This window comes from Papaver somniferum, chromosome 7 (genome assembly GCF_003573695.1).
Source record: "Papaver somniferum cultivar HN1 chromosome 7, ASM357369v1, whole genome shotgun sequence".
In the NCBI taxonomy this organism is placed as follows: Eukaryota; Viridiplantae; Streptophyta; class Magnoliopsida; order Ranunculales; family Papaveraceae; genus Papaver; species Papaver somniferum.
Window position 1 is genome coordinate 154,232,920 of NC_039364.1, and position 20,462 is coordinate 154,253,381.

General features: G+C 39.3%; 1 pseudogene; it reads left to right on the forward strand.

The window, feature by feature from the left end:
• The first annotated feature begins 16,560 nt into the window (after positions 1-16,560).
• On the forward strand, positions 16,561-16,660 carry LOC113300775 (annotated as a pseudogene).
• The last annotated feature ends 3,802 nt before the right edge of the window (positions 16,661-20,462 follow it).

The following is a 20,462-nucleotide window of genomic DNA, read 5'->3' on the forward strand; positions in this document are numbered from 1 at the left end:
ACGTGAGATATGTTATGTCGAGCATATTGAACTAAATTAATCATCTTGTTTGGTTATTTAGTTATTGCTCCGTTAGTTTTCTTATGTCGAGCAAAACAAATGACAATTAAATTGATTACTTTTGTGATTAGTTTGGTTGTGTATTCCAATTAGATTAATTATGGGTTCTCTTGTAATTAATCTAGTTGAGTATTTTCGTGTCTCCATAAGTTCTCTTATGTTGAGCATAATCAATTGAATTGATCACTTTTTGTGTTTAATTTGATTGTGTATTCCAATTAAATTAATCATGGGTTTACTTGTGATTAATTTGATTGAGTTTTTGGATATAGGAAATCATTCTCATGATTTTTTTGTGCCCAATCAAAATCCTTCTTTTCTTTCGAAATTAAGGTCGCTCTTTTTGTTCCTTCAGGAATGACATCAAATGGGGGGAGAGTTCTTTTGAATTTGTGTTTAATGGTCATAACTTGAGGGGTGTGCGGCTGTGGAATTTTAGAGGGGTTATCTTGTATCTTTAAACTCCTTGATGAATGCATTTAGCTTCGGCTTTATGATTGCATGTAAATTAGTTGGTATGTATTTTTTATTTTTGTCATGAAATGTCTCTCTCGGAAATTTCATTATGATCCCGTTCTTGTACCTTTGCCAATTTTATTGACAAAAAGGGGGAGAATTAATATGTAGTTCACACTACAAATACATATGGTTTTCGGATCATTGTGTAAGGCGGAGTTGTTTCCATGTGAGATGGAGTATTGACTAAGGGGGAGTGATACATATCACCATAGTATTATTGTTGAAGTTATGATACAATTGAACTTTGACGCAGTGTAATAATACTATGACACTGTATAACAATGATCGAGAACTATGTTTTCTCATTGATAAATCTTCAGATCTTCAACAGCGGTGATGCTAAACTTACAACCTTGGGATCATTGGAGTACTTGGAAGTGACGAAGATTTCGAGGAATGTTGAAGATTAGACATATGGAATAGGAAATAGTAAAGTTTCTTTATCTTTTTTGTATTCCATATGTATTGATAGTTTTGTCACTAAATTTGACAAAGGGGGAGATTGTTAGAGCATTGCTTAGTCGAACTCGCATGCGTTGCTATCTCAAGCATGTTTGTCAATGTTAGTGATAAAAACTATAAGTCCTGATTTATAGTCTATTATAACTAAGTCTCGGACTAGTATAGAAAGTGTAGTTGAGCTCAAGGACTTCATGACGATCCATCATACAAGTAGAAGAACTACTCAAGGAACCAGTGGAACTTCTCGACAAAAAGGTATGTGAAGACTTGAACTTATCTATCACTCAAAAGTCTATCTACTCTATCTCATACTCTTTGAGACAAGAAGTCGTATGCTATATATATAGACTTTGATTATAAACATTTGGTATTTCGAGCCGAGTATACCTCGCCTATCTATATCTCGAAATATGAGTTGGTAAGCTTTTCGCTTTAACCAAGTTTATCTTTACCATGTGAAGAAAATCATATATGTTTCAATCATCTTGAAAATTTCTTTGACGAGAAATGGTGTAAAACCTATATAACGTCCTCTAAGAATGTTCAATGATTGAAATGAGAGGTTAGATTACATAACCAATGGTGGACATAAGCATTGTTGTGGAAACGCATTTATGTATAATTCATATTCCTTGAACCAAAGTTTTCGAACTTTGTTGATCAAGAGAACCGGAAGAATGGCGCGAGCCAAGTCCGCGAACTGCCGAAGTTCTCAAAACCGATAATTTCTGTTGGAGTTGACAAACTATTTGCGTGAAACTAAGTCCGCGAACTCAGTCCGCGAACCCAGTCTGCGAACCGGCGAAGTTCTCATACCCAAGAATTTCTGCTGGAGTTTGTAAACTCTGCCCGGTAACTTAAGTCCACGAACCTAGTCTGCGACCTTAAGAAGGTTATATATTTGAAGATTATTTTTGAACTTAAACTTAAAAACACTAAGGAATGCAGTTTGCAAACCGTAGCTATAAAAGTTCATGAATCGATTCAAGTGAATCAAATCATCTTTACTTCAATTATGTCTTGTGTAGTAAATGAGATTTCCTTGGAATTGAACAACTCTCTAACTAGTTCATTTGAAGTCATTTGAACTAGTTATGGTGAAGAAGAACGTGGTTGATATGGAATGCTCATATGTCTTACCATTTGGTTAACTATTGTTAAACCAAAAAGTGCATACGTTTGGGTACGGTAACAAATCTAGAAGCGTGCATTGTCAAGTGTGTATAAAAAGCTAAGTTTTTGATCTAACGGTTGAGAAATATTAGCTTGAATCTAAATCAGGTCTAACGGTGGATATTGATTGCTTTGTTACCAAGGTAACTTAATTGCAAACCCTGATTTGAAAGACTATATAAGGAGAACTCTAGTATCTGTGCAAAACTAATCCCCACACCTCACGTGTGATACTAGTTTGTGTGCTAGAGTCGGTTCTCCTTTAACTTTTGGTTTTCTTCTTCTAAAACCAGGTCAACGACTTGAAGACTTCATTGGGATTGTGAATCCAGACCGATACTAATTTTATCATAGTTGTGTGATCTGATCTTGCATCTTCTATCGTGCGAGTACAATCAGATTGATTGGCTTGAGATTGATATCTCCGATAGGCAAGATATAAAAAGTAATCACAAACATCTTCGTCTCATTGTTTGTGATTCTGCAACATCTTTTTTCGCTACCATACGATTAAGATTGTTGTGAGGTAATTGATAACTCTAGGCTGTTCTTCGGGAATATAAGAGCGGATTATCAATTGGTTCATGTTCACCTTGATTATTATCAAAAGACGGAACAAAACCTTTTAGGGTTTATCGGTGGGAGACAGATTGATCCTTTGATAGACTTGTCTGTTTGAGACATATTTGTTTATTCTCAAAGCCTGCGGTTTTGGGTCGTAGCAACTCTTAGTTGTGGGTGAGATCAGCTAAGGGAATCAAGTGCGCAGTATCCTGCTGGGATCATAGGCATAGGGAGTACAACCGTACTGTAGCGCCCTCAAAGCTAGCAGCTGACTAATCCAAGAGATTAACCTAAATAAGAGGCACTAAAAATATAATTCATTAAATTAAACATTTAATTAAGAAATCTACTACAAAAATTAACCCAAAAACTAGCCCCGCTCTGAAATATATATATATATATATATGTACGGAAACGTCTCTCAAATGATACATATACAATAGTCATTTAGTTTACAAAAAGAATATAAATCATAATAAACATAGCAGAAGTTAACAAACTGCGGACTCGACTCCTTGAAGCTTTCGTTGCGCAACTCTGATCTGTCTCTGAAACTGAAAGTAGTAATGGGTGAGCACATCATCCCTAAAAAGGGTGCCCCGTAGGAATAACATTTAACTTTAATGCAATCATTGGAAATGATTTGAAAACAATTCTTGTTTTCCTTAAACACTAAACACAACTAATTTCACAGCAGTAAACATCATGTATATGGAACTAACTCCTTCTTCAAACAATGCAATATATTGAGTGTCGACCAATTCCTTACACACCCTATTAGTTTATGCTGGTGTCGACCAATTCCTTACACACCTAATACGCATAAAATCTCAAATTCATGTAGATATAAATGAAGGAGCAGTATCCTATATACCACACATGGAAACTCTTATTTCCAGATAGGTGTCGACCAATTCTTTACACACCTATCATTTTCCTAATAGGTGTCGACCAATTCCTTATACACCTATTAGGCATACAAATAGAAATTCTTATTTCCCAAACAATTCATAAAGACAAACAAAGCATTACAATTCCTTTCCAAGTAATGGAAAGATTTAAAGAATCAACAATACTTTCGGGATTTAAAATAAAAACAATGCATGGAATACACAATCAGGCGATGCATGAATTTGTTAAACATAAACTTTTGTAATAGAAAACAGCAATAATCACAAAGGAGTTAAATGTATTCCCACCTCTTTTGATGACAAGCCACGCCTCCCTCGAGATCCACGATCCACTGGTTCATCCCTTGAATCGATCGTTGTTAATATAGACTAACTGTTAATCACAAAAGAAGTATAAGAATCTAGCCAAAATGGCTCACACAAGAATCATACAGTCTATCTAATGGTTCTAATCCTATTTATGACCTTACACCTCTTGATTCTCTATCTTTAGCATATTTAGCATAACTAAGGTTTACTAATTCAATTAAGTTGATTATATAGTCCATTATCTAAGTCGTATGGATATCTACAAATTTGTAGAAGAAACCAAAGTCTAATTCGTACCATAAGTGGTCCAATTCATCAAACTAAAAAAACTAACTCTAAGACCAAGTCCACGAACCCGTCCCATTAATCTAAGGCCCAGTCCATCTGAGTCAACTAACAGTCACTAACGGTAAACGTCAGTCAGAGGTCAAGTCAACAGTCAAGGTCAGGTCTAGTCAAAGTCAATGGTTTACTGGTCTGGTCACTGAGTCAAACCGATTCAAATCAGGTGTACAGGGTCAACTCGACTCAGTCAGATTAACTGAGTCAGCTAAACAAATTGAATCAGACTGAGTAAGCTCAGTCAGACAGTTTAAGGGTTCTTGTCACATAACTGCACTATAACTCTACAAGATAACTCAAGTTAAACTTCAATCTTCTTATTGCATCGATTCAAATAAAACTTCAAATCTCAATTACAATTACAAATTATGCCTACCTGCAATTGCAGTAGTTGCAAGCTTTTCAACACAAACAAACCAGCACAGCTAAACTGCCAATACATCTCTAGAACTCTCAATTCAACCTTTCTTTTACTTCTCAGTTTCATTGTCATTTCCTATAACCTTGTACTTCACCAGACCATACCCCATGCAACATCTCAATTCAGTTCCACTACAACCCCTGTAACCCATCACAGTTATCTGTAACCCAATACAAACTGCATCATAGCTTCAACCTCAATTCAGACATCCATAATTATCCCATATGATACCCTGTAATCACTCATTCATCTAAACCATAACAATGCCAATTCTAACACATTTAAACTTCAATAACAACAATCATCATTGTCAATTGAACGAACTCGGCTACTTCAATAAACATAGCAACCTTACTTCAACATCATTTCCATCATCATCTGCAACCTCAACTCAATCATCTTAATCAAATATTTAAGAACATCAACTTCCTGAATCATCTTTATATCAACAATACTTTGTTAATCAATTTTAAACTAAACTACAACCACATCTTCAACCTAATTCATCTAAAACTCATATTCATTCATAATCACCCAATCTCAATAATTAATACCATCCAAATTAAAATACTATAACTAAATCAATTTAAAGACTTACCCAAGTATCAACATCCGCTGAATTGCTTTTCCCCCAATCCAATTCTACTGAAACCCTAAAACCACTTTGAGAAAGAACACATGAACCCTAATTCTTCAATTTCTCGTATCGAATTCCCAAATAACACAACAAACTTCTTCTTCATGATCTGTTCCTAAAACCCATTCTTATTTTCATCTCAATCATCACCAAATCAAATTCTAAACTCTTCTTTAAGGTTGTCCTGAGAAACCCTAACTCTTAACTTCTTTGATTCATCATCAACATAACTTCAGAACCTTGATTCAACCATAACCCTTTCGTTCTTTATCCTTCAACAACACTATATCATCATTAAATCCACACCAACCCTAACCTTGATTTACAGAAATAAAACTATCCTCTTCTTCCCGTTCTCAATCAACCACAACACCATCACCTTCGTCTCTAATCATCTACCAGTACTTCTAGTTTGAGTTCCCTTAATCAAATCTTACTCAACTCTCACAGAAAATCGATGAAGAAGAACAGAAGAGAAGAAGAAAAAGAAGATGAAAGAAGAAATAAGAAAGTAAAGAGAAAATGAGAGTTTATCCTCTCGATACGTGTAGATAAGACCAAGGTTTGTTAATGGGACACCTTAAAATGATAAGGGCATCCGGGTCGGCTAAAACACCAAATGCTTATTTTGCCTTTCACACGGATCCGATGATATCTTCTTCGTCTGGTATCCGATGACACGTTCGAGTAGTCTAATCCACGTAACTTTTCGATACCTTGTCAATGATACTAGTTTCGTATCTAGATCGTTGTTAGATTAATTCCTATCAATTATCGTTCGTGTTAAACTAATTGAGTTATTATCATTTAATTCGTCACTTGACCGATCTAATAGCGTAGACGAGCTTGAGGGTTCTTACATTTTCCCCACCTTATACATTTTCGTCCTCGAAAATCAAACCATCATTCTGGTCTTCAAAAATTCCTCACCTTATAGAATAATCCCATCTCCTGTCTAAGCGTAAACAATATAAAACAACACATAAACCTAAATGGTCTTCTACAACTAAGATTAAAATTTGTAGTTGTTTAAGGGTGAAAACGGTTTCTGCTGATTTCAGTAATTTCGGATTTGTGGGTGAGAAACGAGTTTAAACCCTAAAAAATGTACAACAATGGAGTACTTTACATTCAAGAGATCAATCTGTACAAATCCGGTCTAAACCAAGAAATGGCCGTTCCAGACTTGCTTCGGTCACAAAGAGGAAGAGAAGGGTTGGTTTTGGGGAGGGAAGCTAAGAGAGTGTTGAAACCAGAATAGTTGACCCTGGAAGAGTAGTTGTTTTGTGACTTGCATCAGAAAGTGGGAAGCTAACAGATGGGAAAGATAGCAAACGTTTTTTGAGTGTTGTATGCTCCTGGACAGAACTTTTTGTTCAGTGAAAATAGGTAAGACCTACTTATACAAGTCGAAGTGAAACGTACTCTGGTCTCGTAAGAAATGGAAAACGGATGAGTAAATGGGAGGAGGTGGTAACCGGTAAAGCCTGGAATTGATGTTCCATAAAAGAAAGTGTTTCACCATTACTCCTTGTATTTACTAACCGCCTCATCCTTATGACACTATCTTATAACGGGCGTAGTGTACGCCACACGCTGTAAACCGCCAAACCAATACCCAATGAGCATCCCCCAGTTTGTGACATGTGTTGATGTCTCGAGTGTTTTTGTGGAAAACATGTAGTATGTTGTTGTTCGGCAAGTTGAGCTTGGGAGACTTGCCGGCTCGGTAGTGACCTTCGACGGTCGAGATTTTGCATCTTGAGAGGAAGGGTAGCCGTTGATTATTGCAACCCTTCGTTTGGTATCCAGTGGCATGAAAGCATGGTCGGTACGGCTTTAATATGGCCTAGTTTAGGCGCGGCCAAAAGTTAAGGTTTTGGCTTTGTTTGGGCGCGACCAAACTAGGGCTTCGCCTAGGGCCAAAGGTTTCCATGCGTTAGTTGGTAACCTTGAACGGCTAAGATATGCATCTTATATGGAAAAGTGGTCGTTGATCTTCGCAAGCCTTTGTTTTGGTATCCGCATAGGGAAGGCCGGCATGGTATGGCGTGGCAAGGTGGTTGGCATGCCATTGGCACATGTGGCATGGCTGGCATGCCTTGGCGCGGTTTGGGCGTGGCCGAAACAAAGGTTTTGGCGTTGGGCCAAATGTTACCATGCGTTGGTTGGAGACTTTGGATGGCTAAGATTTGCATCTTAGATGGAAGGATGGCCGTTGATCATCGCCAACCTTTGTTTTGGTAACCGCATAGGGAAGGATGACATGGTATGGCGCTACAAGGTGGCTGGCATGCCATTGGCACATGTGGCATGGCCGACATGCCTGGGCGCGGTTTGGGCGTGACCAAAACTAGGGTTTTGGCGTTGGGCCAAAGGTTACCATATGTTGGTTGGTGACCTTGGACGGTTGAGATTTGCATCTAAGATGGAAGGGTGGCCATTGATTGTCGCACGCCTTCGTTTTGGCAGCCGTGAAGGGAAGGCCGGCATGACATGGCTTAGTCGCGGCAAGGTGGATGGCGCGGCATGCCTTGGCGTGGTTTAGGCACGGCCAAACTAGGGTTTTGGCGTTGGTACAAAGGTTACCATGTGTTGGTTGGTGAACTTGGACGGCTGAGATTTGCATCTAAGATGGAAGGGTGGTCGTTGATTGTCGCATGCCTTCGTTTTGGCAGCCTTGAAGGGAAGGCCGACATGGCATTGCTTAGGGGCGGCAAGGTGGATGGCGCGGCATGCCATTGGCACATGTGGCATGGTTGGCATGCCTTGGCGTGGTTTAGGCGCGGCCAAACTAGGGTTTTTGCATTGGGCCAAAGGTTACCATGCGTTGGTTGGTGACCTTGGACGGCTGAGATTTGTATCCAAGATAGAAGGGTGGCCGTTGATTGTCCCACGCCTTCGTTTTGGCAGTCGTGAAGGGAAGGCCGGCATGGCATGGCTTAGACACGACAAGGTGGATGGAGCGGCATGCCATTGCCACATGTGGCATGGTCGGCATGCCTTGGCGCGGTTTAGGCGCGGCCAAACTAGGGTTTTGGCGTTGGGCCAAAGCGGCGACCTTGGACGGCTAACTAAGATGGAAGGGTGGCCTTTGATCATCGGACGCCTTCGTTTTGGTAGCCACATAGGGAAGGCCGGCATGGTATGGCGCGTTAAGGTGGTTGGCATGCCATTGGCACATGTGGCATGGCATGCCTTGGCGCTGTTTGGCGTGGCCAAAACTAGGGTTTGGGCCAAAGGTTACCATGCATTGTTTGGAGACCTTGGATGGATAAGATTTGCATCTAAGATGGAAGGGTGGTCGTTGATTGTCGCACGCCTTCGTTTTGGCAGCCGTAAAGGGAAGGCCTACATGGTATGGTTTAGGCGCGGCAAGCCATTGGAACATGTGGCATGGTCGGCATGCCTTGGCGTGGTTTAGGCGTTGACAAAACTAGGGTTTTGGCGTTGGGCCAAAGGTTACCATGCGTTGGCTGGCAACCTTGGACGTTTAAGATTTGCATCTAAGATGGAAGGGTGGCCGTTGATTGTCGCACGCCTTCGTTTTGGCAGCCTTAAAGGGAAGGCCGGCATGGTATGGTTTAGGCGCGGCAAGGTGGCTGGCACGGTGATGTGATTTGTAGATAGTGGTAAAAGTGGTTCGATTTTCAGACTTGTGAAGGATACTAATTAAACTTAAATCTTAATATTAAAATAGAAAACTCACTAAAAATTATAGCAAACTCAATCAAAGATGATATCAATACTAAAAGAAACACTGAGGCTAAGATTCCACTATTTTCCAAGTTTAAAGTGATTAAGCCAATACTTATATTTATGCAATTTTCTCGTTTAATTTGATTCTAAAGTATTGCAACAAATATATTTTCAAAAGTAATAATTGTAAATACCAAGTATGAAGCATCAAAAGTATTAAAACTAAGCATACTCCATCAAAATAGATCACAATCACTCAAATAAAAATCATATTCAATAATAGTTCAAGGCAAATAATCATATAATTATTGCAAATAAAAAGATAAAATAGAATATACCACTTTTTGTTGGAAAAATAGCTTCCTCTATCTCCTCAGCAATGTGGTTTAGCTCCTCATATTAATCATGATCTCAAAATATGTGTTTGTTTCTCAAAAGATGATTAAAAGAGTGAAAATTAATAACACAGACTGTTTGCAACAGTGTATTGGTGTTGCAAAACATCTGTTACAATGGAACTGTTACAGAAAAACTGTTGCTTTGTCGCTGATTTAAGACTGCCCTGAAATAAGACTGCCCTGAACAGCTTAATGTTCTTCAGCTGTTAAACAGCGACACTTTTCTGCGACTGTCTAGCGAGGGTCAATGTTCTTCAGCTGTTCTTCTTCTTCAACTGCAGCAGCAGCAGAAACAGAGTTTGGTAAAGCTCTGATTTCTTCTTCTCTGGCTCTCCTTAGGTTCCCAAACTCTCGAAACCTCTTCTATATGAGCCAAGACATCTATTTATATCAAAAATACCGATTAAATCTCTCTCAAATCTTCCAAAATCTCTTTCCTTCTCTTCACGGCCAAGTTGCGACAATTTCTTGTTTTATGATTTCTACGCGTTTCTGAGCTTTCCTTTTTATTCTAAACTCTTCCTTAGATAGATACAAATCTTTGGGAAGGTTTCCAGCGTTTTAATCACTCTAAAATTCCCTAAAACAGGTCATACACGTGACTTTCCATATTTTATTATTGTGAGAAAAATCCGTCGATTGAGCCCAATCTAATCGATTTAAACACCCATATCAGATTCCTAGACCCATAAGGAGTCTATCCTATGAAAATCAGAGGTTTAATCGACCTCAAACTCCTCCAAATCATGATTTCCAAAACTGCTCTTTAACTACACTTTTTTCCCGCCAAAATCCTTTTTTTTTGAATGTTGAAGATGGTTGCCCCTTATCCAGAGTAGGGGTGCGATTAGCAACTGCCTGGAAATGGGATGCCCCTTAGTAATTAGGTTACCCCTTATCCAAAGTGAGAGTCCGAATAGCAAATGTCCTCCGGGTGCTTTCCGACAACTTTTCGAGCCAATTTTTTTCAAAAATGTTTATTAGCCAAAAATACCTACAAATAAATAAAACACCATAATAAGTACAAAAATGAGCCCTAACAATGTATAGAATCGAGACAAATCGGACACAAAAATGTGTCTATCAAATACCCCCAAACCTATTATTTGCTAGTCCTCGAGCAAAAATAAAATAGAAATAAAATCCTAACTCACTGTCGCAGGCATCGTCGATTGCATTTAGCGTATGCAATAAGCCTTTAAACCCCTAGGTGTCCCTAGTGGCGGAAAGTTGTCTCTGGAGGGCTTACCAGAGGTATACCCACAAAACCTTTTTACTTCAGACCCTAGCTATCTACACAGAACCTTGGAAGGAACTAATGAATCTCCTTGGTTTGCATACTTATTGACTACAGGAGGAAGTACCCTGATGCGAAATTCCAAATGTTGTACACGAGTTTGTACTCAAGCATACTAAAATTCATATGAAGTGACAGAGCTCTACTCAGATAGTCGCACTATGGACATCAATATCCGGAGTCAAAACTAATCGCATGGATAGATCAAGAAGATGGATATAGAAAAACATAGATGGTTTTGATGTTTACTAGGTGAACGGCGTTTCTCATATCTGTCTGAAGGCCTCCGCCAAAATGAACCTATCCTAATGGACTGAGATACTAGCCTGACTAATATCAACACACTGGCATATACAAGGGAACTAGTGATTGATAATCCTAACTCTAGGTCAACACAACTGGCATATACAAGGGTTCAAGTGGTCGACTTTATTGAATTTATTCCAGTTGGTCAGATGGTCTGGTCTTTTTTTTTTTTTGTTGGTATCTCAATCACTCTAATTCACCCTAGCATTAGAGAAACATAGTTTAAAACCAAAACAAAATAAAATCAGAAGTGAAAAGGACTCAACGAGATATGGTGAAACTATCATGTTATTTCTAACACCTGAGCTCTGTGCTTTTATGAATAGACTCTTTAGATGTTTCCATCTAGTCAGATTGGTTCCTCAACTCCTACAACCAAAATGCTTCCATCCACTTAGATTGGTTAGTGCCATCCTTAATAAGCATAAATTTCTAGGCTTTGGAGTTTAATTATTGCAACGAAAAGGTAACAAAAAGTTCTACCCCACCCCCAAACTTAAATCTAACATTGTCCTCAATGTTTCTAATCAAAGAACAGTACCAAAAATATAAGTAACATGAGGAAATAGTAAAGAGAGAAGTCGGAAAGATAGTACCTGGGTGAAGTGTAACCAAAAACCTACAAAAATATTATACAACATACAAAATCGCCTCGATGGTCAATCAATGTAAACAGGGTCCTCCAGAGGGACCTCCTCAACATCACCTGTAGGAAAAGGCTCTAAAAAGGGCTTCAATCGCTGACCGTTAACATTCGAAGAACTACTACCATCTGGTGTCTCAATCTCAACAGCGCCATGAGGAAAAACAGTACGGACCAAAAGGACCGGTCCACCGAGAGCGCAACTTCCCGGAGAATAGATGCAAACGAGTGTCATACAGAATAAATTTTTGACCTGGAGAAAATTACTTTCGTAAAATATTTCTATCATGCACAAGTTTCATTTTGTTCTTATACTCCTTAGCACTATCGTATGCATCTCTACGAATCTCGTCCAACTCATTGAGATGGAGCTTTCTTTGAGCTCCTGCCTTGTCAAGTGAAAAGTTTAAGTTCTTAATAGCCCAATAGGCTCGATGCTCTAACTCAACAGTAAGGTGACATGTCTTGCCAAACACTAAATGATAAGGTGACATTCCAATGGGTGTCTTAAACGCAGTACGGTAAGCCCATAAGGCATCAATAAGCCTCGACGACCAGTCTTTCGTATTTGGATTAACTGTTTTCTCTAGAATACGTTTAATTTCCCTATTGGAAACCTCTACCTGAACACTAGTCTGAGGGTGATATGGGGTTGCTATTTTATGGGTAATACCGTATTGTTTCATTAAAAGAGAAAACGGTCTATTACAAAAGTGTGAACCTCCATCACTAATTATAGATCGCGGCGTACCAAAACGTGTAAGTATATTCTCTTTCAAAAACTGGACTACGACCCTGTGGTCATTCGTTCTACACGGAACCGCCTCAACCCACTTAGACACATAGTCTACAGCGACAAGTATGTAAAGATAACCAAACGAAATAGGAAATGGACCCATAAAATCAATGCCCCACACATCAAAGACCTCAATCACTAAAATAGGGTTCAAAGGCATCATATTTCTACGGGAAATGGCTCCTAAATTCTGGCAACGCTCACAAGAAACACAATAACTATGGGAATCTTTAAACAACGAAGGCCAGTAAAATCCACACTGCAAAATCTTAAAAGCAGTCTTCTTAGCACTAAAATGACCCCCACATGTATGTTCATGACAAAAGGAGATAATACTAGACTGGTCACTCTCAGATACACATCTCCTAATAATCTGGTCCGGACAATACTTAAACAGATAAGGATCATCCCAAAAGAAATGCTTAACCTCGGCTAAAAACCTAGAACGATCTTGCTTACCCCAATGTTGAGGGGTTCGACCAGTAACAAGATAATTCACTATATTTGCATACCAAGGTGATTGGGAAACATAGAACAATTGTTCATCAGGAAAGCTATCCCTTATAGAAAGGGAATCACTAGGGGAACTAACAACTAGCCTAGACAAGTGATCTACTACTACATTTTCTGCACCCTTTTTGTCTCTAATGTCTGGGGAAAATTCCTGTAACAATAGGATCCATCTAATCAATCTAGGTTTGGTATCCTTCTTAGATAAAAGGTATTTCAAAGCAGCATGATCTGTATAGATTATGATCTTAGAACCTAATAGGTAGGACCTAAACTTATCCAAGGCAAACACGATGGCTAAAAGTTCCTTCTCGGTAGTTGTGTAGTTCATTTGGGCATCATTCAGAGTTTTGCTAGCATAATAAATCACATGAAGTAATTTGTTTTCTCGTTGTCCTAAAACGACCTATAGCATAATCTGAAGAATCACACATAATCTCAAAGGGTAGGTTCCAGTTAGGTGCCTGGACTATCGGGGCAGTAGTGAGTAAAGTTTTAAGCTTCTCAAAAGCCTCTAAACAAGCATCATCAAAGACAAACTTAACATCTTTTGCAAGCAAATTGCAAAGAGGTCTAGAAATCAAGCTAAAATCCTTAATGAATCGACGGTAAAAACCTGCATGCCCTAGGAATGACCTAATATCTTTTACGGTTTTTGGGACCTGTAAAGTCTTAATAAGGTCAACTTTGGCTTTGTCTACCTCTATACCCTTTGAAGAGACGATGTGCCCTAATACAATTCCTGATTTAACCATGAAATGGCATTTTTCCCAATTAAGCACTAAATTTTTTTCCTTACACCTAGTCAACACTAATGTCAAATGATGCAAGCACTCATCGAAAGATGAACCAAACACTGAAAAATCATCCATAAAGACCTCTAAGAACCGTTCTACCATATCAGAAAATATGCTCATCATACAACGCTGAAAAGTTGCAGGGGCATTACATAGCCCGAAAGGCATGCGTCTATACGCAAAGGTACCAAAGGGACAGGTAAAAGTGGTTTTCTCTTGGTCTTCTGGGGCAATAACGATCTGATTATAACCGGAGTAGCCATCTAAGAAGCAATAGTGACTATGTCCAGCTAATCGCTCTAGCATTTGGTCGATAAAAGGAAGGGGAAAGTGATCCTTCCTTGTGACCTTGTTCAATTTCCTATAGTCAATACACACACGCCATCCCGTGGTCACTCGGGTTGGGATTAATTCATTATTATCATTCTGGACTACAGTGATACCTGATTTCTTGGGGACAACCTGAACAGGGCTGACCCACTTACTGTCTGAAATTGGGTAAATAATACCCGCATCTAACAACTTAAGCACCTCTTTTCGAACTACCTCTTTCATGTTAGGGTTCAGTCGACGTTGCATCTCCCTAGAAGGTTTGGAGTCTTCCTCTAAATGAATCTGATGCATACACACAGTAGGACTTATACCCTTAATGTCTGCTATAGTCCACCCTAAAGCTTCCTTATTGTCTTGAAGTACATTTACTAGCCTACTTTCCTGATCACTATCCAAATTGGAAGCTACAATCACAGGTAAAGTCTCAGATGGGCCTAAAAACACATACTTTAGAGTATCGGGTAGTGGTTTAAGGTCCAACTTTGGGGGCTCTTCTAAAGAAGGAATTAGGGTAGTCTCAGAAACTGGTAACGGTTCGAACCTAGCTTTCCATCTATCAGTGTCTAACACAGGGGTAGAATCTAATAGAGCATTCACCTGTTCAATAGTGCTATCGTCGTCAAAATCTAAACCAAAATGGGATAGACAACTTTCTAATGGGTCTTCAGACAAGATGTTTGGTAATGACTCCTGAACTAAGGCTTCTATCATGTTCACCTCCTCAACACATGTGTCATCTAGCTCATGAGGTTGCTTACTGACATTAAAAATGTTCATCTCCATAGTCATATTACCAAAAGATAAACTCATCACACCATTTCGACAGTTAATGATCGCATTAGACGTAGCTAAAAATGGGCGACCTAAAATCACAGGTATCTGGTTCTCTGGGTCAGGGACAGGTTGGGTATCTAGGACCACGAAATCCACTGGATAAATAAACTTGTCGACCTCAATAAGAACATCCTCGATAACACCTCGAGGGATTTTAACAGACCTATCAGCTAACTGCAGTGTCATCTGAGTAGGTTTCATTTCACCAAGTCCTAGCTGTAAGTATACATGGAATGGCAGTAAGTTCACACTGGCTCCTAAGTCAAGTAAAGCTTTTTCTACCCGGAAGTTACCTATTGTGCAAGCAATGGTAGGAGAACCTGGGTCTTTGTACTTTGGAGTTGTGGTGTTCTGAATGATTGAACTTACGTGACTAGCTAAAAAGGCTTTCTTATGGACGCTAAGTTTTCGCTTTCGCGTACACATATCCTTAAGGAACTTGGCATAAGCAGGAATTTGCCTAATTGCATCTAATAAGGGAAGGTTTATGGTAACTTGCTTAAAAACCTCCACTATGTCATTAAAGTTCGATTCCTTCTTTGTTGGTACTAATAGCTGAGGAAATGGGGCTCTAGGCCTAAAATCAGACCTTTCAGGAACCGAATTCACATCATCAGAAACTTTATCAGTCTCTTCAGCTACTGGTCCTGAGAGGTGAGATCCTGAGGGGTGAACTACAGTATGTTCACTATCGGGCATGGTTACCTTATTGTCTACAACTCTACCACTTCTAAGGGTTCTAACAACATTCAATTGATTCGATGGTTTTGCACCTAATTCATGAACTCCTCTAGGGTTGGGTTGTGTTTGACTAGGAAACTTACCTTTTTCTCTCAAAGAATCACTTATCAGACCAACCTGGGTTTTTAACTCGGAAATAGCCTGACTATTTTCTTGTCCTATCCTGTTACTAGCTTGTAGACTCTGTTCTACGGATAACTGGAATTTTGCAGTTTGCTGAGTTAACAAGGCGAGAGATTCCTCTAAACTTAGGATTTTCTTATCTGACTGATTCTGAAACTGAGCTAGTCCTGAAGGATTCTTAGTATAGCCAAAACCTGGGGGAGCATTAGAATTACTAAACTGACCTTGACTTTGGCCCTTAGACCACGAAAGGTTCGGATGGTTTCTCCAACCAGGATTATAGGTTTCTGAATATGGGTCAATCTTTTGACGGTTATCAAATCTAGTGTTATTATAAAGAGCATTGGCCTGCTCTTCAATATTCTGGCCTTCCCAAAAAGGCTCCACTCTACCACTAGTCTGGCCCACTTCTAAGGCTTCTAACCTTTTTGCTATAGCAGCAATTTTGGCATCTGATTCATAGCCTCCTTCTACCCTATTAACGTTTCCTCTACTTAAAAGAATTGTTTTCTGGGGTGCCCTACTATTTTCCCATTGCTGGGTTTTTTCGGCGATTTCATTAAAAAATTCCATCGCCGCATCAACAGTTTGGTTTTCAAATCCACCAGTGCATAGAGACTCAACCATGGTCGTTGTGGAATAATCTAAACCCTCATAAAGGATCTGAACTAGCCTAACCTTTTCTAAACCATGATGAGGACACTGGGATAATAAATCATTGAACCTTTCCAAATACCTATATAAAGATTCTCCCTCTTGTTGTGAAAATGTGCATATTTGCGTCCTAATAGACGATGTTTTGTGCCTAGGGAAAAACTTATTGAAAAAGGCAGATGTAAGTTGTTCATATGTCTCAATTGACTCGGAGTCCAAACTATACAGCCACGACTTGGCCTTATCTTTCAGGGAAAATGGGAATAACCTAAGTTTCAAAGCATCATCATCTAAGCCTCTAATTCTTAGAGTACTACAAATTTCCTCAAAATCCCTAACATGGTAATAAGGGTTTTCATTTTCTTTCCCTAAAAAGATTGGGAGCATCTGTAAGGTCCCAGGTTTCAGTTCATAGGGTGCCTCCGTTTCAGCTAACTTAATACACGAAGGACGGGTAGTCCTAGTTGGATTCAACAAAGCTTTCAAAGTTGCCATTTCTGGCGCTATCGGAGCAACAGGATTCTCTCCTCAGTCAAAGAACGTTCAAAAACAGACTCTTCAAAAGCCGGACTTTCTAGATTAAGGTAATCGAGACGCTTCAACTACTAGGTTTTCTTTAACAAATCTACCTAGTGCGTCTCTTTTACGTTCAGGCATACAATAGAATTTTCTAAATTGGAAGGGTAAGCAAACACAGATCAAGGCCGACTCAACCAAATCAAACCTATTGATTTCTAGCAAAACAAAAAGCATGATGGCTCCACTTAGATTGTTTCTAGACCAGCTTCTAATCCTTCGAACGGGAATTCGTTACAATTTAAGCAAACCCCTCTGGAATCAATCCGAGTTAACGTAAGTTGAATAGAGGCGAGGGAAGCTCGGTGGAGCTTTGATACCCAAGGCCTCACCGGTATTACAAGGCGGCGCAGTCACGCATTCAACTTACAGAAACCGTCAAGAACTTCGAAGTATGCTTAAAAGAGTAACCAATATTTTTCGAATGACTTTCCTGTTAAGCTCGTTACCCTATCGGTCTCGTTCTAGTCAAAATTTTAGGCTTAGGTTCGCGTAGGTTACGTGTTCCTAAAGCGGGCAAGAAGAGAACGGTGATGAAATCCGAACCCTTATCTTGTATGGCCAGGCCTTGCCCTTTACTAGAAAAATAAATGTCGTATTCAGTCCTCAACATATATGCATACGAAGGAGTCCAGTAACTCGCTGACAGGGGATTCGCGAGTGTTTAGAATCTTACCTCCCGTTCCAGACGGGGGATGAATCGGTTGTAGTCGACTCGGGCCACTGACTCCGATGTCTAGTGTACGAACCCAAGGTGCAGAGACAATATCGTAATTGTCCTCCTTCTCTGCAAACAGTTTATATTTAAAGTACCCTTCCGTAGGGTAATAAAAAAAAATAATGTCCCAAAGTCCAAAGTCCAAAAGTCCAAAAAAATAAAGAAAAATTACAAAAATAATAAACCCTAATACAGTTTAAATAAAATAAACAAACCCTAAACTAAAATTGTCTTAAAATAAAATTGTCTTCTTTTCTGTTCTTTTTGCTTTAATCTTTAGCTCCAAGTCTTTATGAAATCACCAAACTCCTTGGCTCAATTTTCTTTATGATCCAGAACCTGTAGACACAAGATAAATACCCAAAAACATAAAAAAAGACAAAAATAATAAATAAATAAATCTAAAACCCTAAAAACAAGTCCGCGTCGGCGGCGCCAAAAATTGATGTGATTTGTAGATAGTGGTAAAAGTGGTTCGATTCTCAGACTTGTGAAGGATATTAATTAGACTTAAATCCTAATATTAAAATAGAAAACTCACTAAAAATTATAGCAAACTCAATCAAAGATGATATCAATACTAAAAGAAACACTGAGGTTAAGATTCCACTATTTTCCAAGTTTAAAGTGATTAAACCAATACTTATATTTATGCAATTTTCTTGTTTAATTTGATTCTAAAATATTGCAACAAGTAGATTTTCAAAAGTAATAATTGTAAATACCAAGTATGAAGCATCAAAAGTATTAAAACTAAGCATACTCCATCAAAATAGATCACAATCACTCAAATAAAAATCATATTCAATAATAGTTCAAGGCAAATAATCATATAATTATTGCAAATAAAAAGATAAAATAGAATATACCACTTTTTGTTGGAAAAATAGCTTCCTCTATCTCCTCAGCAATGTGGTTTAGCTCCTCATATTAATCATGATCTCAAAATATGTGTTTGTTGCTCAAAAGATGATTAAAAGAGTGAAAATTAATAACACAGACTGTTTGCAACAATGTATTGGTGTTGCAAAACATCTGTTACAATGGAACTATTACAGAAAAACTGTTGCTTTGTCGCTGAGACTGCTGTGAAATAAGACTTCCCTGAACAGCTTAATGTTCTTCAGCTGTTAAACAACGACACTTTTCTGCGACTGTCTAGCGAGGGTCAATGTTCTTCAGCTGTTCTTCTTCTTCAACAGCAGCAGCAGCAGAAACAGAGTTTGGTAAAGCTCTGATTTCTTCTTCTCTGGCTCTCCTTAGGTTCCCAAACTCTCGACACCTCTTCTATATGATCCAAGACATCTATTTATATCAAAAATACCGATTAAATCTCTCTCAAATCTTCCAAAATCTCTTTCCTTCTCTTTCCTTCTCTTCACAGCCAAGTTGCGACAATTTCTTGTTTTATGATTTCTACGCGTTTCTGAGCTTTCCTTTTTATTCTAAACTCTTCCTTAGATAGATACAAATCCTTGGGAAGGTTTACAGCGTTTTAATCACTCTAAAATTCCCTAAAACAGGTCACACACGTGACTTTCCATATTTTCTTATTGTGAGAAAAATCCGTCGATTGAGCCCAATCTAATCGATTTAAACACCCATATCAGATTCCTAGACCAATAAGGAGTCTATCCTATGAAAATCAGAGGTTTAATCGACCTCAAACTCCTCCAAATCACGATTGCCAAAACTGCTCTTTAACTACATTTTTTTCCCGCCAAAATCCTTTTTTTTTGAATGTTGAAGATGGTTGCCCCTTATCCAGAGTAGGGGTGCGATTAGCAACTGCCTGGAAATGGGATGCCCCTTAGTAATTAGGTTACCCCTTATCCAAAGAGAGTCCGAATAGCAAATGTCCTCCGGGTGATTTCCGACAACTTTTCGAGCCAATTTTTTCCAAAATTTTTTATTAGCCAAAAATACCTACAAATAAATAAAACACCATAATAAGTACAAAAATGAGCCCTAACAATATATAGAATCGAGATAAATCGGACACAAAAATGTGTCTATCACACGGCATGCCATTGGCACATGTGGCATGGTCGGCATGCCTTGGCGCGGTTTTGGCGTGGCCAAAACTAGGGTTTTGGCGTTGGGATAAAGGTTACCATGCGTTGGCTGGCGACCTTGGAAGGGTAAGATCTGCATCTCAGATGGAAGGGTGGCCGTTGATTGTTGCAACCCTTCGTTTTGGCAGCCAGCGGCATGTAGCGGGGCTGGCATGGCTTTGGCATGGAATCATGTCTGGCATGATTTTCCATTGGCACGGTGGCGCGGCTAGCATGGTTGGCATGCTTTGGCGCGGAGAGGTGGCTTGCATGGTTTTCCATTGGCACGGTGGCGCGGCTGGCATGGTTTACCATTGGCACGGTGGTGCGGCTGGCATGCGATGGCGCGGAGACGTGGCTGGCATGGTTTGCCATTGGAACGGTGGTGCGGCTAGCATGGTTGACATGCCTTGGCGCGGAGATGTGGCTGGCACGGCTTGCCATTGGCAAGGTGGTGCGGCTGGCATGGTTGGCATGCTTTGGCGCGGACACGTGGATGGCATGGTTTGCCATTGGCACGGTGGTGTAAGAATTCAAAGTTTGGTGTACGAAGATAATGTCGGTCAATACTAAGGGTTCTACCGT